Here is a 21,173-nt window from a genome sequence, read left to right as displayed (position 1 = left end):
CAAGGAACTTCAAGCATAGTGGACTAGAGAGCTTTGAAATGGATGCCTGCTGAAAAAAAAAAAAAAGTAACCACACAAAAATAAGGAAAAATATTTTTATTTGAAAGTCTTTGAAAATCTCAGCTTCTAAGATCTGGGAACATACAATATTCCAAATTGTACCAAAATTGTTTCTGGTTAGATCCTGCCTGCTTGAACATGAATTCAGAGATGTTTATAAGATTCTCTGTGGGGATTCAAGCAATATGCTGAGCAACTGCACTATGAATATCAAGATCCTTTAAGCTGGAGGAGCCCCAGAATTGAAATATCAAAAATCATCAGTCACTTTGAAAATTTAGGTCATCTTTTTCCCTGTCTTTTTCTCAACTAGAGCTCTCTTTGATCTGTGGCCCTTTTGCATTTTTTTTTCCAGCTAAGTGAGATTAAGCTGCAAGAGAAAAGTAAAATTTGATTTACCTGTCACTCAGAATGAGCAGCTTCAGGGCTACAAAGTGTGCCAATATCCTTTGAATTGACTGTCACAAAGGCATTTTTAGGTGGATAGATCTGTGTTTGTTACCTTAATGTTCTCTCCAAGAATATCAACAAGACACAAGCTTTATTTTGGATCTGGGGTATCTATGAACTAGCCTAACTAGCAGAGAAACACTCCAGGTATTTTAATCCTGTTATCTCCTTAATTTTCAGTTGAAGAAAATTGTGTTAAATTTTTTTTTTAATTTATTCCACTAAAAACAAGGCCAGAAACACAGTCTCTGAGTACCTGTAAATATTATGCCATGGCCAGAACCAAAATCATTTTGCTCACACTCAGAGCCTGCTGACACAACCTTTATAAACTGATCAGTAGTAGCAGGCAAATTAACTTGTTTGGTGCTAAGATCCTGCTTCAATTCAAAGTTCATTTGCCATGACTCAACATTTTTTTGACATGCTATGCCTCCACATTAAATCTGTTTTGATTTACAGACATAAAGAAAGATTTAAGCTGTGTTTAGGCACTCAGTAAAGAAAATTTTTCATCTATTAAGGTGCTGCAGAACTGTGAGAGTTACTAGGACTTTCCTCCTTAGATTAAATATTTCCTTATTTTTCTTCAGAACTATTTTAGATGCAATTATTTGGTACATTGGTCTTGCTAAGGCTTCACTGAGACCTGCAAGTTCAGCACACAAGATCCCCAGAGCTATATCCACAATACAGCTGCAGAGCAAGCCAGGACCAAACTCCAGTCCTTGGACAAGGTACATCCACAAACACAAATTCTCCCCTTCCCTCCCCACAACAGGATATCAGTGTCTAAGCTGCCTCTTGGGCTCCATTTCTGGTGAATGCCATTCCTCTGGAAAAAGCAAAAACTGTTCATTGCTGTCTGTCTTGACAAGTTCTTGACAATTACACTACTACTTCATCTTGCAGAAATAAGAAAATGGCAAATAAGCTGCTTTTTTCACATGTCAATGCCAAAATATTGATCTTTTATTAGGAAGTACTGAGCCAATTATAGCTATGTTTAATTTGTATTAGCTTAATCTGAGACTTGAATTCTATTGTACTTTAAAGAATGTTCCATTGTGCAACATTAGATAAGTAAGACCATAATCTAATTGAATAGAAAGATAGTCAAAAAGGTTTTGCAAGCATGAATGATATGGAAGATTTCAAAGTGTATAAAAATGTCTTTGCCTTTTTAATGTGATCTCAAATCTTGTCATTGCTGTACCATATCTATGACTACAAAAGCATGCCTAGAGAAAAGAGTACATTACTCACTTAAAATACTAGCAAAACCAAAATGTTCTGAATTTTGCTGGTATTATCTTTGCTCCCTTACCTAAAGTGCTGCACAGAACTCTGCATTCTGAAGCTGTACTGTACCTCAAAAGCAGTTGCATTTTGATGATGGATGAAACAAGCTATTCAAGTTCAGTGTGTTAAAGTGCTGTGACACCCTTTGGGAGAAGGTATTATATATATGTACCAGAGGTACTATTTCAAGGCAGAAACTCTGCCAAATGTTAAACTGAGTCTGAAGCCTTACAGCTGAGTTGTTAACCTCTGGAAACAGGAGTTTAAGCTGCAAATGCTGAGCTAACGTTACCTCTGGGGGAGCAAATGGTAATAATGAAAAATTATGGAGCTTTCACCTCCTCTCTAAAGGCACAACAAACATTTTAAGCTTTATTTTATATTTTTTTTCTGCAGTTAATTTAGACAAACTTGTTGGCAAAATAATATTTCCTGTGCTTAGTAAGTAGTATTTCAACATTCTGAAACCCATTCAGCAGGAAAATCACAAGGGTAGGTTGCTTCATCCCTGGTCTGTAAGTAGAAGTGAATTCTGCTCTCTGCCTTTTCAGTGCCTCCATCAGAAAATGAAACAAACATACAAGGTAAATGTGCTAGATACTCAGTGGATCCCAATGTATAAAATCACAGGAACAAGCAAGCTGAGGTGAAAGCAAGCTGAAATGGAATTGAAAGATGACAGGAAAAGTATTATCACAGATAAACCATCTTTGTTATGTTTAAAAAAGGAAAAAAGAGAGAAAATGCTCTTCAGTTGTGTGGAAGGTGGTAATAGAAATCAAAAACATGTTCTCCTTTGGGTAGGCAGGTAGGAAGGAAAAGCTTCTTCTGCTCCACTCAGAACAAATCATTGCAAACTCTTGGAGATAAATGTCACAAAGCAGACTTAAATGGCATGATTGTATTTATTCATTGAAAGTGGTTCTCATTGCACGTGATAAATGCTTTATTTCTTCCCTAAATATAGCTGCAGGCAGGGAAAGCTGGGGTAGGGTTTCCATTTCTAGCTTTGGGGAGAGAGTTGATACAGCTCTTGGAAGAAGGGCTGCAAGGTGAAAAGAATCACAAAACAGAAATTTAAAACACATGATCCCTAGCAGAATACCTGCTAATATATTTTTATTCTTTGGGATGCAGAGATTTGAACTTGTCCATATAGTCATTTACCAGTGTTTCCTTATTAAATACAATCATATAATCATAGAATATTTGGGATTAAAAGGACCCTAAAGATCATCTATTTCCAACCTCCTTGACACTTTACACTAGAACAGGGTGCTCAAAGACCATTCTAACTTGGCCTTAAACTATTCCAGGGATGAGGCTTCCACAACTTCTCTGGGCAACATGTTACAGTGCCTTACCACCAGTTGCCCTTGTAAAAAATCCCCTTGGCTTTGTTGTAGGCCCCTCTAGGTACTGGAAGGCTGCTACACAATCTCCCCAGAGCCTTCTCCAGGCTGAGAAGTTCCCTGGCTAAGGAAAGCATTGTCCTTTCCACCAGTGTGTGGCACCAAGGGGTCTGGTTGGCATTTTCCATCACCAGCCCTCAGGTATGGATGTCTCCAAGATGCCCATACCCACATATGGAAATTGTGGAACCAAATTGTTGTCTGCAAACTTGTAGTGCCCTGAGAGGCTCCAGCAAGCAAGGGCAGGCACAGCTGGTCCCTGGAACAATGGGACCTTGGAACAATGCATTGTATGCATTTTCTTATCTGTACCCCTATTGCTTACCTGCATCTTATTTTCTCCTGGCCTTTGAGATTCTGCAAATTGCAGGAATACAGGTTATTCTCTGACCCCAGAAAAAAAGTGTGGCAGCAAATCTACCAAACACAGTCCTTTAAAATGTCAGTTATAACTCAGTATCATTACATTTCACACAGCTTTTGCCGTTTTTGTGTTGCCGTAATCCAGGGTATACTCAACACCAAATGCTAAACTAAAGTTATCTTTCCTCTGATAAAGAGGTGTATTGGACCCCACTGCTGTTATCAAACTGTTTCATAAACCAGTTTAATCTATAGAATGAATGGGCACAGGACAAGGAGACAAAAGGGCAAAAAAATCTAATGACCTTTCAAAATCTCACATAAAAAGTTTGAATAAAGTTTCTATTTTTGCAAATATTTTATTCTTGTACCATATTGCATCAATAAAAACTGTTTTTCTAATTGTCCAAAATTATATTTAAATGAAGGCATTAGTATAACATTATGCTGACTTCAACAAATTATTTATAACCCCTAACCTCAGGCACAGGCTGTCATAATAAAATTGCATTACCATGTTGCATTACAATTCTTCAAAACACTGATAACTCAGATAAATGCTCTCTATTTTGATGTAATGATTTAATTAATTCTTGCCCTTCCAGAACAAAATATTTCTGGGTCATTTCCAGATTACACAAAACAGTTAATTTACTCTCGTACTTGATTGCTTCAAGTAACCAGCAAACAATCTCTAGTTTCCTTTCTGTTCTTTCTATCTTTGTCCCTGCCAAGTAAATCCATTTTTGAAAAGGCATAGTGGTATTCTTTTTTGGTTTAGAACACATCAAAACTAAAAAAATTTGTGAGCAATGTGAATTCTGAATGTCTACTTTGTTTTGGGTTTTTTTTTAAATAAAGAATTGTGTGCAGTAGAACAATTTATAATGTGCACTCCTCTGTTCATTACCTTGGCACTCCTTGGGCTGCCTTTTTCCAGTAATTATGTTTCTACCCACATGACATAGGTAAGCACAAAAGGGACACTCTCAGCCTCTGTGGAGCCTCCTCTCTGCACAAAATGCTAATGCTCATTTATCATATCTAAGACACACGTGTAGGAAACAGAGAGCATGCTAATATACTAGAAGTGTTTTACACTTTTGATTCTAGTATTTAATCATACCTACAAGTGGTGACTGTACAAGTTTCAGGCGATGTTACAAGATTTTCAATAAATTCTTTATATCCCACTATGTTTACTATAAAAAAAAAAAAAAAAAAAAGAAACACACCCTTTTTCAGTGGCCAATCTGAAAAAATAGAAAAGAGAAAAATAGAAAAAAAAATAGAAATAGACAAACTATAAAATAGTTTAAAGGGAAATAATAGAAAAGGGTTTAAAACAAATTTAATTTTTACACTTTTTTCAGTTTTACCAATCAGGTTATTGTTGTATGGAAACATAACTTAAATAATGGCAAAAATAGAACCACTATCTAAACTGATACATTTTCATATATGCTGATCTAGTCATGGCCCTGAACATCAATGAAAACCAACTAATCTGAAAATATGTCTATATTAACATCTCTGCTAAGGGAGGAGACCAGAAACAGTTTTTCTTTACATAACCCAGTTATGAACCTGCTTTATAATAAGACACTTTAAAACCCAGTTGTTAGCAAGATGCAAATATTCACTCTTCCAGGGCAGATTATTACCTATACCTGTCTTTGGGTCAGTAAGGTTGTAATTTAAAAAATCTGTACACAAAGAAAGCAAGAAAAACATCTGGTAAAATGAGAGATATTCTACACTTCAAGAATATTGTTTATTTTGGTTGCTTTTATTATGTGTTTTTAATTGGTGCTGAAGGAAAACATTTAGTCAATTTTATTGTAACAGTTCATTGCAGCTGCTCATAAATTGGATTATCAGGGGTATATATGGCAGCAAAACAGCAAAGATTATTAAGCAGATCTAATTTGGACAAAATCAATGTGTTTTTCCCTTTTTTTTAAGGAGAACATCACCATCATGTTAGGACAACAAACATGTCAGATCCACATATTTAAAATATTCCAGAAAGTATAAAATCATTCTTAGGAGTCAATCCTTGCTAAGGATCTGTGATCAGGAAGACTTCTTCCCTTCTCTTTTCTACTCAACCCTTTTAACTCCTTCCCACAGTAGAATTCACCAAACAAATTCAGAAATGCCAGGAGCTGCATTTTTAAGAGACAGTTAACATCTCCATTAACTTTGTTCCCATCACACAGCTCTTCTTTGCTTTGAAACAAGACTGTGTACCTGATGGATGCAGAGTAAAACAAAAAAAAAATTGGAAAAATTTCCAATTATACAAGATTTAATCAAGCACTGTCTGCAATGGATGTGTCTGGGGGATGTCTAGCTGCTTTACTTGGACCCTTGGTAGCTGCTAAACTCAAGAGCTCAGCAAGATGCTCAAAACATAAAGTGTTTCAAGCACTGTGAAGAAGTTGAATGGAATGAGGGTGAATAGCTTTTTCTCTCCCACTTCATATGAACTGTTTTGATCCTGGTGTGTTCTGCAGTCACTCCATTAGAGCTGTTTGACTCTTCAGGCAGTTCAGTCCTGCTGCTGGAGGCCCACAGTATGGCATCAAAGGGATCACTGGTAGAATGGGCAATAAATTGTGAATATCAACCTTTCATGCAGGTTTTACCCTTTGATAAGAGCTGAGATAGTGCCCTGAAATAAAATGTCTCCCTCTACACTTCAGCATTTTCACTTTGGGAAAGACTAATACATTTCAGGTCATATAGCTTGCTCCCTAAAGTGAGATATTTACTAATTTAGAAGGTGCTAGCAAAAATAGCAAGGAATAGGAAATGAAAGAGAGCAAAATAGTGATAACTTTCCTGGCACAATACTCTCTGGGGCTTTGACCCAGCAAAAAATCTTCTTTTCTTAATCTGGAATGTGCTGGCAAAAGTTCCAAATAAGATATCAGGAAAGGCAAATAGATTTCTGTGGTGGAGAGGTTTGTATTAACCTATCACCTTTACTGAAATGATTACTTTCTTTGGAATGATTTTTCCTTAAAAGCCATAGTGGTTTTGTGTACTAACTACAGTGAGAGACAGAACATCAAACATTAATATCTTGGCAACATTTTCCTCTGACAGATATGACATGGTTCAGGATTCTACTTTCATTTTCCTTTAGTATAAGATTCATCTATTAATCATCTTTGATGTAAATAAATGTATTTAATCATATTTGGGAAAAAAAAAGAATGCTATGTAAGCACTCAATTGTGAAAGCACTCAGCTAGTTTATGTGAGGTATTTTGAGATCCCCAGAAAAAAACCAAACAGTATCACAAACAACAGCAACAACATCAACCACAATGTACTTCAAAAGAATTATTAATAATCTCTTGGAGGGAAAACATTTTTTCACAGAAATGGTAACTCCTTTGTGCTCCAACTCAGAGTATTCAAATAAAATATGCAGATTTTTACAACAGAATTTTGCAATTTTTAAACAGTCTTCTTGAATTTAAACATTTTGCTTATTACAATTGATATGAGCTTTCTTTTCCTGTTTTTTTGCTTAGTTGTTAACAGATGTTAGCATGCTGAAATTAAAAAAAATAAATAAAAAGTTGCTTTATGGCTAAGTATCATATTAAATATGGGTGTGTTCCTCATTTGTGGAAAGTTAAGTTGACTTAAATGTACTAATCCAGAAGGCAAACTTCATGCAGATTCCAAATGGAGACATGTCCATGCTAAAAGAAGTACTGCTGGTGAGAAGTCTTGCACAATCAACTACATTTGTTGTAATAATCATGGATGCAAATATCTCTTGGCCATATAAAAGCAACATCTTGGCTACACAAACCAGAGGCATCTGAACATGACTAAGAATATTAGATCCAAACCAGAATATTAGATCCAAACCAGTTTATTTTTCTAAAGAAAATATTTATTTCAAGCACTTAAGCTTCCATGTGCATACAGGTTCATCAAAGATTCTACAAAAGGAAAGAAATCCTGGAGCAGCTACTGGTCCATTGCAACAATAGCCACTTGCTAAAACAAGAATGGAGATCTGGGGGATCTCCTATGTGAATTTAAAAGCATTGTTCACCTTTGTTAGCAACATTTGTTATGCATATATATGCTGATACCTTGCCAACCTTGAGCTCTCCTATCCCAAAGATAGTTGATTGCTGCACACTGCTCATCATTCTCCAAAATTTTGTGCACCTTTCATCTTGGTGTGTTCCACAGATCACTGGAGGACTTAGCTACACTGACTTCTAGGGGACAGCTGGTCTCTGCAGCTACCTGACCTAGTATTCATTATCTCCTTTCCCAACACTTTAGGCGTGTGATAGAGCATCAGGGAGCTCTTGCTACATACATACAATGTTTTCTTTGACATTGTTATCTATTTAAAATGAAAAAATTCTAATCAGACTATGGAAAATATTCCTTCCTAAGAGTAAGACATGACACCAGAAACAAAGAAAATCTCAAGGAACCAGTGAAGCTCAAGGTCCCACTTTGGGTCATTTGGCCATTGTCAAGCTCAAGATGTTTCTGGCCTTCAGCCCTGGCTCTGCAGATTTGGTACCTAACATCCTCTGCCACTTCTACTCACTGTTTTCTTTAAAAATGGGCAACTGCTCACAGATTGTCTTCCATCAGCAATGTTTGGGTAATGCATCTCTATTTTATATGAGGTATACCTAGAGAGAGAATATATAATAAACTATTGTGCTGAGGCATTTATCTTTGCAATACTGAGAGGGATAAATTGGGAGCAATGTATAGCAGCCATGAAGATAAATAATGCTGCAGGGCATAGTATCATTTATAAAATATTCCTGGCACTCTAGGTTCCATTTCATTATTAGATTTTTAAACAGAACCATTTTCTTGGTTAGTTTCCAGAGCTAGCAGTCACAGAGGCTAATTTCAAATTGCTTGAGGCCCTGGAAACAAAGATGTATTTGTGCAAACACTGTCTTAAATGCCAGTAAAAAATGTGAGCAGGACCCACTCAGCCTTGTAAGTGAATTATACACATGACAGTTTTTCTCATCACAAAACCCCATCTCCCCCAAATTTTTGTGTCATGCACTATCATTTACAGAACAGCTTTCAAAGTGACAAAACTATTGGACAGGGAGAAGAGGATAGCTAACTTGGATGGCTAACTTATACAGCTACTCAACACAGAGATAGCTTCCTGTGGTGAACACTTAATTTTGGTCAGTGTGTGAAGTCCTTTCCCTTTACCTATCTCCACTGAGACCATATTTAAGAAGGATGTGGGACAAAATGTGGAAGTCCAAGGCAGATCAACAGGAATGGTTAGGTGTCAAGGACTGAAAGAATTTGGGTTGTTCAGCCTAAAGAAAAGGAATCTGGAAGGAGAGCAAGGCAGTTACTGGCATACAAACCACTAAACATATTTGAAGCAAGAGATATTCTTCATAACTGCAGTAAATAGAAGAATCTCAAAAGACAATGAGGGAAGCTGTGGTTGAAAACTTTCGCAATGTAAATGTTAGGATAGGTTACTGGAAATGTGACATTTTCACCACTGGAAGTCTGATGTGAGTGTTTATCTAGAGATTAAACAAGTGCAATTAACACTGCTTAGGATCTGGGAGAAAGACTGTAACCTTCTAAAATCTATTCAGACCAAAGATTCTGTGATGTGTTAAAAATTCTACATAATAAATATAGGCCTAAATGCTAGCAATAGAGCAGTAAAAATATAAAATTAATCATCATTATTCAGCACAGAATCTTATGCCAGAACTGTTAGCTTTTTTTTTTTTTTAAGATAATGGCACAATTTAGCAAGAGAATGATAAATTATTCATCTTAACAAATGAGTTCAGTTAGCTTAAACAAATGAGTTATTTTGTGGTTAATTCAGCATGTAGACTTTAGACCTGGTGGAGAAGAGTTTAAGCCCATTTTGAAACAGATGATTTACTTGAGATGATCAGTTGCTTTCCTTGCACCCTAATTTTTCACCTGTAAAAGGAGGATAACATCTTTTCCAGACTTTAATTAGTTACAGTAGAAAAATTTAGAATAAAAATGGAAACCAACTATTTCCAAGGGTGGCCATATACTTTCTTTAGACAAAAAAATTCCCAGGGAAAAGGTAGAAAAAACTGAATAAATGTTTTAAGACTAAAGCCCTCATTGCCTACAAAATTATGGGATATTTTTTTCTTTTTGGTGGCAGTGGGCATTCCTTTTGAATCTTTTTTATTCCTATTTTCTATTTCTAACATCATGTAATTATGGGATTGTAGCAATGAAACCAGGGCTTATTCCAGATAACAAAATTTTAATGTCTTTTGTCTTCCAACAGGTGAAATAAATGATGTCCATTAGTGTAGTAGCAGACCACCTCTTTTAATCAAGCAGCATAAGCTGAAGCTGAAATGATCTGTAAACAGCATCAAGCCTTAGGAATAAAAGGCCAGCATTAGCATAGGTATCATTTTATCACTGTTTAATAATTACCCTAAACAATCCAAAAGTTAAGGTTACATTTAATGGATAGCATTCTAATGAAGATTAGTTCTATCATATTTCAGGAGAGTAAGCCTGGCAGATATAAACTCATTGAACCTTAAAAGTGTTTCTTGGACCAAATTACTCTAATGGCTATCAATTTGTTGTGAATAATTGGTTTTAGTCAGATATATTTGACTTTATGCAACATAGTGTATATGTACTTTTCCAGAGAGGTGGATGGGAATTTCAGACCAGCATGGAGTGAAAACAAAGCTTTCATGCTCTAGGGAAAACTCCTCCTGAAACAGTCAGAACCACATCCTAAAAGTTTCAGTCTGTCTCTTCACTCACCATCACTCAGCACACAAGCTTTAAAACCAAGCACAAGCCTTCCACCAGTGCTAGACTCCCACTGCCTAGAGACTGTCACAACCTATTAGTTCCTCCAGTTCATTCAGCTGAAAGTGCAGCTGTAAGAACTGGATCTCTCATCCTGCAGGGACTCAGCTCAGACTGCATTTGATCTTACCTGCAAGGTGATTGAAGTGCAGCACTCTGCACAGGTGAGTGTTGCCCCTGTACCTCCTCCCCCTGGCTCTCCTGAGCACAGCAGGCTCTGACAGAATTTCTCTATTTAGTTTGGGGTCCTATGAGCTGAAATTGGCCCTCCTAATTCTTTTGGTAGTGCTAAATGTCAGTTATTTGAGGATTTGTAGTCATAAGGCACTTTTTAGACTGTTTCTTTTTCTCACTTACGGTTAGAGGGAGTGGCATATGTATTTTTAACAAGGAGCTATAAAACATAAAAAGACACAAATCTTAATGCTTTAGCTGAAATGCAATGAAAAAAATAATATTGTAAGACCCAATTAAGGGTCTATTTTTCTAATACAAGATTACTAATAAAGTACACCTGTTACTGAAGCGTGATTCAAAAAAAAGCAAGCTATTTTTAATAACTACATTTGTCTCATTGAATCCCTCTCTCAAAACAGCAGACTCTTTTCCCTGAAAAAATTTCACAAGAAATAAAAAATGAAACACTTCTATTTGAGTGAAAGTTTTATAATTCATTTTGGTTTTGATGGACTTGCCATTTATAGCTTTCACATTAAGTTTAACACATTTCAGCATGTCACTATGAGCCTGACATACAGAACAGATATAATAACATTTCTTCCCTGATGTTCAGTCTTGGACTGTATTCAGTGACTGCTGTCATAGCTGGACCCGTGGTGTGAGGTAGATCATTTTGCATGTGTCACAAACACACACTCATGCCTACATATGTGCAGAATCCAAAAATCTAGAGAAGCCTGGATGACTCACCTCCAGTGCTTCTCCTTTTTTTTTGCCAGCTAGGTTGGGTGCAGGAGCCTCTGTGCAAAGACTTCCAGGATCATCCTCCACCTTCCTCCTTCTCACAATCTCTTTACTTTTTTCATTATTTTCATTTTACCTATTTCATAAGCCCTGGTTTTGTATCAGTCATGTTGTTTTTCATGGCATCCTCAAGGTATATGAAAACAAAGTTCATACATAAATTATTTAAATGTCTTTTGGTAAAGCCAAAGACATTTGGTTCACTGATGCTCTGCATCAATGTGACAATACCAGAAGATCCAGATCTTCTTTGGAGACAGGATAATCTGTCAAGGAAAAAACAAAAGCAAACAAACAACAAACAAACAAAATCATAACAGCCCAAACTGCACTTAAAAGCCATATACAAAACTTCACATGATGTAGTCCATTCCCAATATATGTGCCAGAATTCATCACTAGAAAAAAATTGTAATCTGTCTTGACAAAAATAAGGAAGAAAATTGTTCCTATTTTACAGGTTGAGGCTAAGAGCAACTCCAGTCCAAAATCTGATGTGATGGATACTCTTTTTGCTGTAAGTCATTGCAATCAAAACCATTGAATGGGAAAACAAATGGCAGGATACTGTCCATACATATTCCAGAATCAGGAACATAACATTTGCACACAATCTTCACTTTTAAGCCACGATTTTGTTCAAACAGATCACATGCATCCATATAGCTTTTGTGTTTCTCAAAAACTAATTTCATATCCTTACAGAGAAGTAGGTAATAAAATATATTTTCACAGTTGATCATCCAGAAGACCTAATTATATAACATTTTGAATGAGCATGTAAGTTTAATTGCCTTTCTTTTTGCTTATTCATTACCAAGAAATTTTTTGGTAGGTGTCCCATGACATATTTCGAATACTTTAAAGGGGTATTTGAACTTTGTTACAACCTTAAGTAACTTTTGTGTTACTTGAATATTAGTGGTGCAATTTTTTTCTCTTCTGTTTCTCACACTGCTTCAACACAACTTTATTGGCTCAGAGTTTTCTACAGGATGTCACCAACATGTGCATTTAAGGAATTTTTTGATAAGTAAGACTAAAAGGGTATTCTTATTGTCTTAAGGAATGAAACTGTTTCTGCCTGAAATGAATGGTTTTTGAATATGGCTTTCTGACCTTAAATTGCCAAATATGAACAGGGTATGATATTAATGATGGCATCATGAACTCTATCATGTTACTATGAAATTAGCTTAACAAATTACTTCTTTTCTAGGGCCATGTTGTCAATCACATGTTAGGGAAGGTGAGCCACTTGTGGGCAAACTTCAGAGTCTCTGAGACAGACTTCTGCAGATGAATAGGTGCTCAATTACAGTGAGCAGTCAGCTCTGTGACCTGATGCTGTTTCAGGAGTAGGAGAGCCTCTTGCAGTCCTCTACACTCTTTAATGTTGTGGCTTATGTGAGGCCGTGGAGACCACTTTTTAGAAAACTTTTCTGATAAACAGCTCTCCCTCTGTCTTCAGGTAAGCATCTATTTACTCATTCAGTCTTCTTGGGTTCTGGTACTACAGCTTCAAAAACTGTGAAATCCCTGAAATGAGGAATTTGAAAAGCAAAATTACTGAAGGGCTGCCCTACACTATTGGGTTGAAACTAATAACAACAAGCAAAGATATGGTCCAAGACTTCCTTCAACTGAGCTTGGAAATGGAAAAATCCTTTACAGGAACATCTGGAACTGTACACTCAGTGGTGGATCATCCATCCTGCCTCACCACAGACTTCAGGGGATTTTCTGCTCCAGCACTTGGAGCACACACTTGGAGCACCTCCTCCCCCTCCTTCTTCAGTGGTCTTGGTGTCTACAGAGCTGCTGCTGTCACATATTCTCACTGTTTCCTTCTGGCTGCAATTGTGCAGGTTGTTTTCCCCCTCTTACATTCATTATCCCAGGGGCACTATCATCATCACTGATGGGCTCAGCCTTGGCCAGCAGCTTGGAGCTGTCTGACATGGGCTCTGTTGAACATGGGAGAAGCTTCTAGTTACTCCTGAAGACCCCCACTTCTAAAATGGCCATGGAAACCCAGCTCAGGACTCCTAATCACAAGTTCAATGAGTTCCTCTTTGAAGGCTATGAAGCCAAAGTTAAAACCTAAGCAGTTCAATTCAAATTTCTAGCACAGAGCCTTGCCAAAGATGAAGTTTTGATGTTTCTCCAAGCATTTTTCTTCTACTAAGCTTGATGTCTCAGGTGAAAAATGACATTAAGCCAGATGGCATAGCTGTAAAAATATGTGAGTAAAAAGAGAATCCTAAGGGGAAAAAAAAAATTAAATTTAAATTTCAATGCTAAAGAATAAAAATTGAAAAAAATTAAAATACAAAAATCACCTAAACTACACTATAGAAAGGTTTGAGCAATGCCCTAAGTAATGAGTAAAAGTCAAGCTAGTGGTGGAGAGGAGCTAAGGCTCAGCAGGATGTGCAGGGGTGGGCAGAAGTGGGTAAGGGATGCCACCACACTGTGGTTGGGATAGAATGTAGAACACTGAACACCCACCACTGAATATATTCTCACACTCTGGGAACCTACCTACAGACAATAACTTAGGAGAGAAATTTTAACTATACAAGGTATTATACTATGGCAGGTGTATCACTTGATTGAAGCAGTGCCTCTCTCAACAGTGACAGCAAATCATGAAAGCAAGATAAATACATGAGTTAGTTGTACTTTAGGAAGGTACTTCTAATTCCTCTCCTTGAAACACAGCTATAGGTGTTTGATTTTTTAACACAAAAGGCAATCACATCCCAAAACGGAGATGAATGTGTCTCCATATTTCTAACATGCAGGTGTTGAAATATTTTTCTTTCTCAGTGTAAACACACATAGTGCCTGAAGTACAGCCAGTTTCAGCAAGTTGATGGGCATCCAGCAACACAAAGCAGCAATCCGTCAGCATGGCAGAGCTGCAGACTCGAGGCAGAGCAGCAGCTGCTAACAGGTGCCTTGCTTTATACACCACTATTTGTGTTCAACCCCTTCCCATTCATTGCTGAGGAATGGAAAATTTGACGTTACCACTCCCTAAAAACTTTTCACACTTTAAATTTCTATAACGGTTCCATTACACTCAGTGTATGTTGGACTAGAAAGAAACACAGGAGCGCAGGTGTGGTGTGTGCTGAGGTAAAGCAAAAAGGACAGAAAGTTATACAAGCTATGAGGTAGGTGTGGTTCATCTGTCACAATGTGAGCAGGCCAGTGTTTAACAAAGAGAAAGAAAGCAGTGGTTTCACGTGGCCAGGGATGACTCACTGTCTGAGAACACAGACACTAATGGAGTTTTCTGTGAAAAGGAGCAGACACAAACCTCCCTTTGCCACTGGCTCTGCACTAGAAGCACAAGATGAAATCTAGACATTACCATACAGTGCTGCAGGTTTCAGCAGGCCCATTCCTTTACAAATGAAACAGCAGCAACACTTTTTAATCAACCCAACCATATTTTTGCAAATACTTGTCTCTGCAAGGGTCTTGACTTTCAAATAAAAATGATGCAAGAGAGTAAACATATCAAAGAATCAAGGAGGACTATAACATAGAGAACATTTTATTGTGGATTTGCTTGTAGTTTGGTTTGGGGTTTTCCTTTTGTGGTGTCAGATATGTTATTATGCCTTCATTTTTTTCAAAGTGAAATACATTTCGTGAAAGCAAAAAAAGCAGTCACTAAGAATCACTAGACTCTAATATACAAGCAAGCAAATCCTATGGCAAGCATAAAACCCTGTCAATTCATAGCTAAACAGCAATATCAGCTATAAATTTGGTCTAACTTATTCCAACCAAACTTCTTGTTATCTGAAAATCTTTAAGCCCCATGTTGGGCACCAAGAGGGTTGTCATGGTTCATCCTCAGCCAGTAACAAGGCACCACACAGCCACTGGCTCACTCCCTCTGCAGTGGTGTGGGGGAGTGAATTGGAACAGCAAAAGTGAGAAAGTTTATGGATTGCAATAAAGACAGTTTAATAGGTCAAGCAAAGCAAAACAAGGAATTAATTTGCCACTTCCCATGGGCAGGCAGGTATTCAGCCATGTCTAGGAAAGCAGGGTTCCATCATGCCTAATGGTTACTTGGGAAGACAAAAGTCATCATTTCAAATTTCCCCCCCTTTTTTTCCTCAGCTTTATAGACTGAGCAGGACACAGTACAGTCCCTTTCATCAGCTGGGGCCAGCTGTGTCCCCACCCAAATCCTTGTGCACCCCAGCCTCCTGACTGGTGGGGGGCTGTGAAAAGCAGAAAAGGCTTTGGTGCTGTGCAAGCCGTGCCCACCTTCCAAAAGTCACGAGTGAAAAAAAGAAAGAGATCATTAAGGTAAGCAGGAACAAGCTGCATGAAGAAGCAGTATAAAGTGACCCTCATAAATACAAGAAAGATTAAGTGTAAGGTTTCTAGGACTATTTGGTTCCAGAAAAAGATTATAAATTAATTTGTATGCCACTGGAAAAAAATGTATCTTCACAAGCACAGACATAAGGCTAATCAAATAAATGTATGTCTCACTGTCTTATATCAACAAGTTTTTTATTCAAGTCAACAATAGTTATTTTTCCAAACAAAACTATTCATAGCTGTAAGCAGTATTAGAACACATGACAAAAACCCTACACCATGATGGCCGTCACACAACAATCATAATTTTACCAAAGCTTTTGATTTTGTCTTTACTGTCAGAAACTTTGAGGATTCATAGCAGCAAAGTGTTTGATCACAAAATAAAACACCCTAAAAATTTCACAACAACATAAACTGCCTTATGTCCTCTGAAAGGGCATATTTGGAATGAACTTGCTTTCTATGCTTTCTTTATATTCTGTTTAGGACATTATTGTCTCTTAGGACTCAACATTTTATGTATAATGCAATCAAGATGTAAAATTTGCAGGTAATTTAATTAATTAACATTAGCTGTGTAAGCTTTACTGTGAACACCAAGCTAGTCATCTTATAACTCCTTTCCTACCCCAGAATAGAATTTTCCATTCCTGGAAAGAAATGGGCATTTCTTATGGACAAAATATTTCATTGAACATCTGAGTTCAATTCTCAGATTCTCGGGTGCATAGAACTTTACTGAAGATTTATCAGTTTTTCAGATTTATCAGTTTTTCAGTTTACCAGTTTCAGTATAGACTTTCTCAAATGACAGCTACCTTTGCACCAATATTAAGCTGAAGTATTCTAGGAATTGTTTTCCAAAAGATTACTAGAGTTTTTCTTTGTGCTTCCTGTAATCCAGTTACAACTATTGGATTCTTATGGAACACTACAGGCATTAAAGTGGCATTTCAGTGCTTGCGTTAGTGCTTCACTTGTGATTAGCCTATACTACTAAAGAGTCAACTATTTTGAATGAAAAGCACCATGTTACTTGAGTGAATAGATGTGCTTGTGGGCATAGGATCCTCGGACTGGATATGAATTCTTCAATGGAATAAACTTTATAGTGTAGCTTCAGGCAATTACTTAGCCTCTTAAACTCCACTAACTCCATCAGAGGACTGGAAATTGGTATTTCTCTCCCCACACTTTACATGCCTGCTCTGTTCAAAATACTTGTAAGACCAAAAAATCAGCTCTGTAAATGGAAGAAACTTTCTATTTCACTTCAGCATTTTTTAGATCAAGTTATGAGACACAGACTCTTGTGTGTGAGACATTCAGATCTGATTCTCTGTGTAGGAGCTTATGCATTGAGTACAGTAAATCATCTCCAAGGAGAAATTCAAAAAACCATTTTCTAAGTATTCTTTATCTTTCTTCCCTATACCAAGATGGTTGTTTCCCCATGTCCAGGTAACAGGAACCACCATGTCAGTTTTACCAATGCTCTGTTCAAACCATGAAAATGAAAGGGACTTGATTCTGCATGGAAATCTGCTGCTATACAAGGTGTGCTACAAGAAGGCAGACTTGGTAGTGTCAGTTCAGTATTTATGCAACTGAAAAACTGCAGGTGGGAATTAGCAAGCACTGCCTAATTGAAACATATATAAACATTTTAGTCCTATCTGAGTCTGCATATTGGAAAAGTCAATGCTCTCACCCTCTGAAAATTTTGCAAACTCAGTAAACAAGAACACTTTTTCTAGCCTTGTATGTCTATCTGCCATGCAACAAAAACATTGTCAGATAAGGGCAATCAGAGGTGAAAAAAGAGATCCAAATTTGGTTTGTACATATTCTGTACATTGTTAGTGGTTATTTATTCCTTTACTGATAAAATAGCTGTAATTTGCATGATTTTGCCAAAGCTACAATACACATGTAGTCAATACCCCTCAATCCTCCTGTTTCTCTTCACACAATTACATTTGAATAATTTTTATGTAGAGCTGATGATGGTTTTCATGTGGATATTATTCAGGTCTTCACCCCTGTTGATAACACATGCTGATAATTAGAGTTACTAATGACTGATAAACATCCCATTTGAGTTCATGCAAGATTTGGTGTTGACAAAAACATCAGATTTTTGATTCTTCCACCAATGACAGCTAATGAACTCCAGCCTACAGTCTTATTAGACTCCAAGGGCTTTGTGTTCATTTACTTTTTGGGACATAGCAAGATTATCTTTAATCTCTGTCCTATCATTATTGTGTAGTGGACTCAGGCCTTCCTGTGTTCTTTTTATTTAAACAGCTGAACAACCTTTTGCTATTTGTTTAATTTCCTGAACAAAGTCTGGCCCAGACAGGTTCTTGGCATGTCTCACATTATCCCCATACTACTTGATCTTCTAAACATAATTGCATTGCTGAGCAGAACTTTTTCTTGTTCCTGGTAAGGTGTCTGCTTACTCCTGCAATTTTCTTTGTGGTTTTTTATTCATCCAGTGGTGATGTCCTACCATAAATTTCCCCTAAAGTTCAGAACATAAATTGTCCTTTTCACTCAATAAGATTGCACATCTCCAGTTGCTAGTCCCAATCTTTTCAATGCAACTTCACAAATATTAATGTGGTCATTCACATCCCAGATGCCAGCCACCACAATACTTCCTTAGCATCTGGAAAACTTCTGGCCACACAAGCAATCAAGAGACACAGTAACCTCTAAAAAAATCCATTCATCAGACCTTCACTCAGTTCATCTTCTCCCATCAGCTTCTTTTCATTGCCCACTTGCCCTAGCCCAGGTGACTTCCCTCACAGGATTTGCCCCATTGAGCCTGGCCTCTTTGCTAGTTCTGGACAGATCTCATGACTGTCACTGCTCAAAGAAGGATCCACAGACCCAAAACTGAAGTCTTTACTCATTTATGAATCTTATCTAAGAAATTCACAAATAAGGTCTCCCCTTGTGTTAACAAAGTAAGGAATTCTGCTTTTCTATATATTTGAACTTTCAAGTATCAAATTAGTGTAATTTAGGGTTTTGAAATCCTGTCAAAAATTCATAAATTTTAATGATTAGTTCATGTCATCAATTAAAGCCTTTTCTATCATGTTTATCCTATCTATGCCCAAAGGGGACAAGTCATCATGGCCCCAAACAACTGACTCATTTTCCTGACTAATTAAACTCTTATTTATGTTTTAATTGGTCATTTTAACTTAGGTCATGTCAGTCATGAAAGAGGTCATCTTAAGCAGCCTTGGATACCCATAGTACTATGATTACTTTGCATGCACACCCTGCTGTGCATCAGAGTTATGATGTAGGTGACTGGTTCCTTCTCAGCCAGCAGCTGCTCCTTGACCTCTCTAACACAAATCTTAAGTGTCATAAGTACTGCTCCCTTTTGTTGGTGTCATTTTTCCTGAGCACTCTCACCTGCTCTTGATAAATGTCTCCTTCACCTCTTCCCATTCCCCTTTCAGGCTTGCACACACAGAAGTCTTTATTTTTTGGATATGGAGGGTCCATATGCAATACTTGCCAGCTTGCCCCCCTGGCTCATTTCCATGCTCCCTGACATAACTTTAACACCAGTTAACACTCTTTTGGCAGCTCCCACTGACATGCATATGGGTGAATCCATATCACTCTGAGGAAACAGTGAGGCCAGAAATTATCTCAGTCACAGCCAAAACAATATGCAGAGCAGCCAGGAGTGAATAGATCCTTGATTGTTTTAGACCCCATGCAGCATGCATGAGTTGATGCTTAGAAAATGGATTTTATATTGGGCCATATGGCAAGGGGCACTGGAATGACAGGAGCTGCTCATTTAGGAGGGATGAGCACCAGAGGCTTCACAGTATGAGGGGCCATGGTGAAGGTTGGTGTTTGTATGGATTGAGAGAGTTCACATGCTCTATAATTGATGTGGAGGGATATAATTGCTATGATGAAGAATTAGACTGGTATGAGGAGTAACAGTGGTCAGGCATGCAAACCTCATTTCTGCAACCATTCTACACCTGCAAAGATATCTTGATTTCTCCAAATAAATGAGACAACTCTGCAAACAGATAGCAAGGTTTCATTGTGCAAGAGAACAGTGGAAATAAAAGCTGGAGAGATGTCCATGGCACCAAAAGAAAAATTTTGCAAAGCATTTTTAAGAACTTTTCTAGCAATGTATGCTGCTGCTTGGCAAAAGTACTGAACAAATCTTACAGCCAAACTTTGTTAAAATGTCATCATCTTTAATGCAAATAGGTTTGCTTAGTACACAATCTCACATGAAGTGCAAAGGTGGATTATTGGCTCAGAAAATAAAATCATTAAGCTTTGAAATGCAGAAAGAACATTAGAAAATAAAAACATCCTCTGTGAAAATTTCACTAAAAGAAGGACTCTCAAAATGTAAATATTTTTGGACAGTAAGTACTGCAAAGCTTTCATTATCACTGCCATTCTTATTGTTTCTGCTATATAAAGACACCTGAGATTAGAAAGTACATGAAAACTACTCAGTGAACCCATTAAAACAGCAGCATTATCTGAAAAGCAAATTCTAATAGCACATAAATTTAAATCTCATAAAAATCCCTTAATAGGAGAAAAAGAACTGTTATTTCAGCATAGACAGTGCTGGCATGGGGTGTAATTTAACTTGAATATCGCATCTCTGTCAGACTAACCAATGCCCTGGGTGCCTTGATAAACTACAAGGAGCAGATGCATAATAAAATAACTCAGACAGCTTGCTGAAGTTTCATCTGCCAGTGGGACCCACTTGGTACAGGCAGAGCCCTTTGCCAAGTCTACTTTCTCACTCTGTATAGATGGCACTGCTCCAGTAGCAGCTCTGATCTTCCATCCAGCTGCTCCACACACAATCTCAGAGAGATATCTTTCATTATGCTTAGTTACAAAGGCCTACAAAGAACAGTAGGACCTACCCACTACTCCTTAGCAGGTGGATCAGCATTTCTAAAAGCCTGTTTTTAAAGCCCTAGAGGTGACAAAACTCAGATTCCAGACATGATTCAGGGCAAAGTGGACCTTGAGCCTAAAATAATGTGAGATCTCAACATCAAAAAGCAGGCTACGGTTTTGTTAAGTTTTAAATTTTTAATAGAAAACTCTGACCCTGTATAAATAGTGAATTTCTTATGTGTAGTTCCTGAAACAATTTGGCTTCCCAGCCATGATACTGCAGTTCCCTTTAGAAGGTTTCTTTTTACATGTACATTTTCATGGCAGAGGTTTAAGTCCTTGCTTGAATTGCTCCACTAGAGCTTGCCTAACCTTGAGGGAGTCATGCTCTGAGATGTCATCTGAGCTTCAAGTGAGTCA

This window comes from Oenanthe melanoleuca, chromosome 2 (genome assembly GCF_029582105.1).
Source record: "Oenanthe melanoleuca isolate GR-GAL-2019-014 chromosome 2, OMel1.0, whole genome shotgun sequence".
Lineage (NCBI taxonomy): Eukaryota > Metazoa > Chordata > Aves > Passeriformes > Muscicapidae > Oenanthe > Oenanthe melanoleuca.
The sequence above is the reverse complement of the archived record's forward strand: the minus strand, read 5'-3'. Positions refer to the sequence as shown.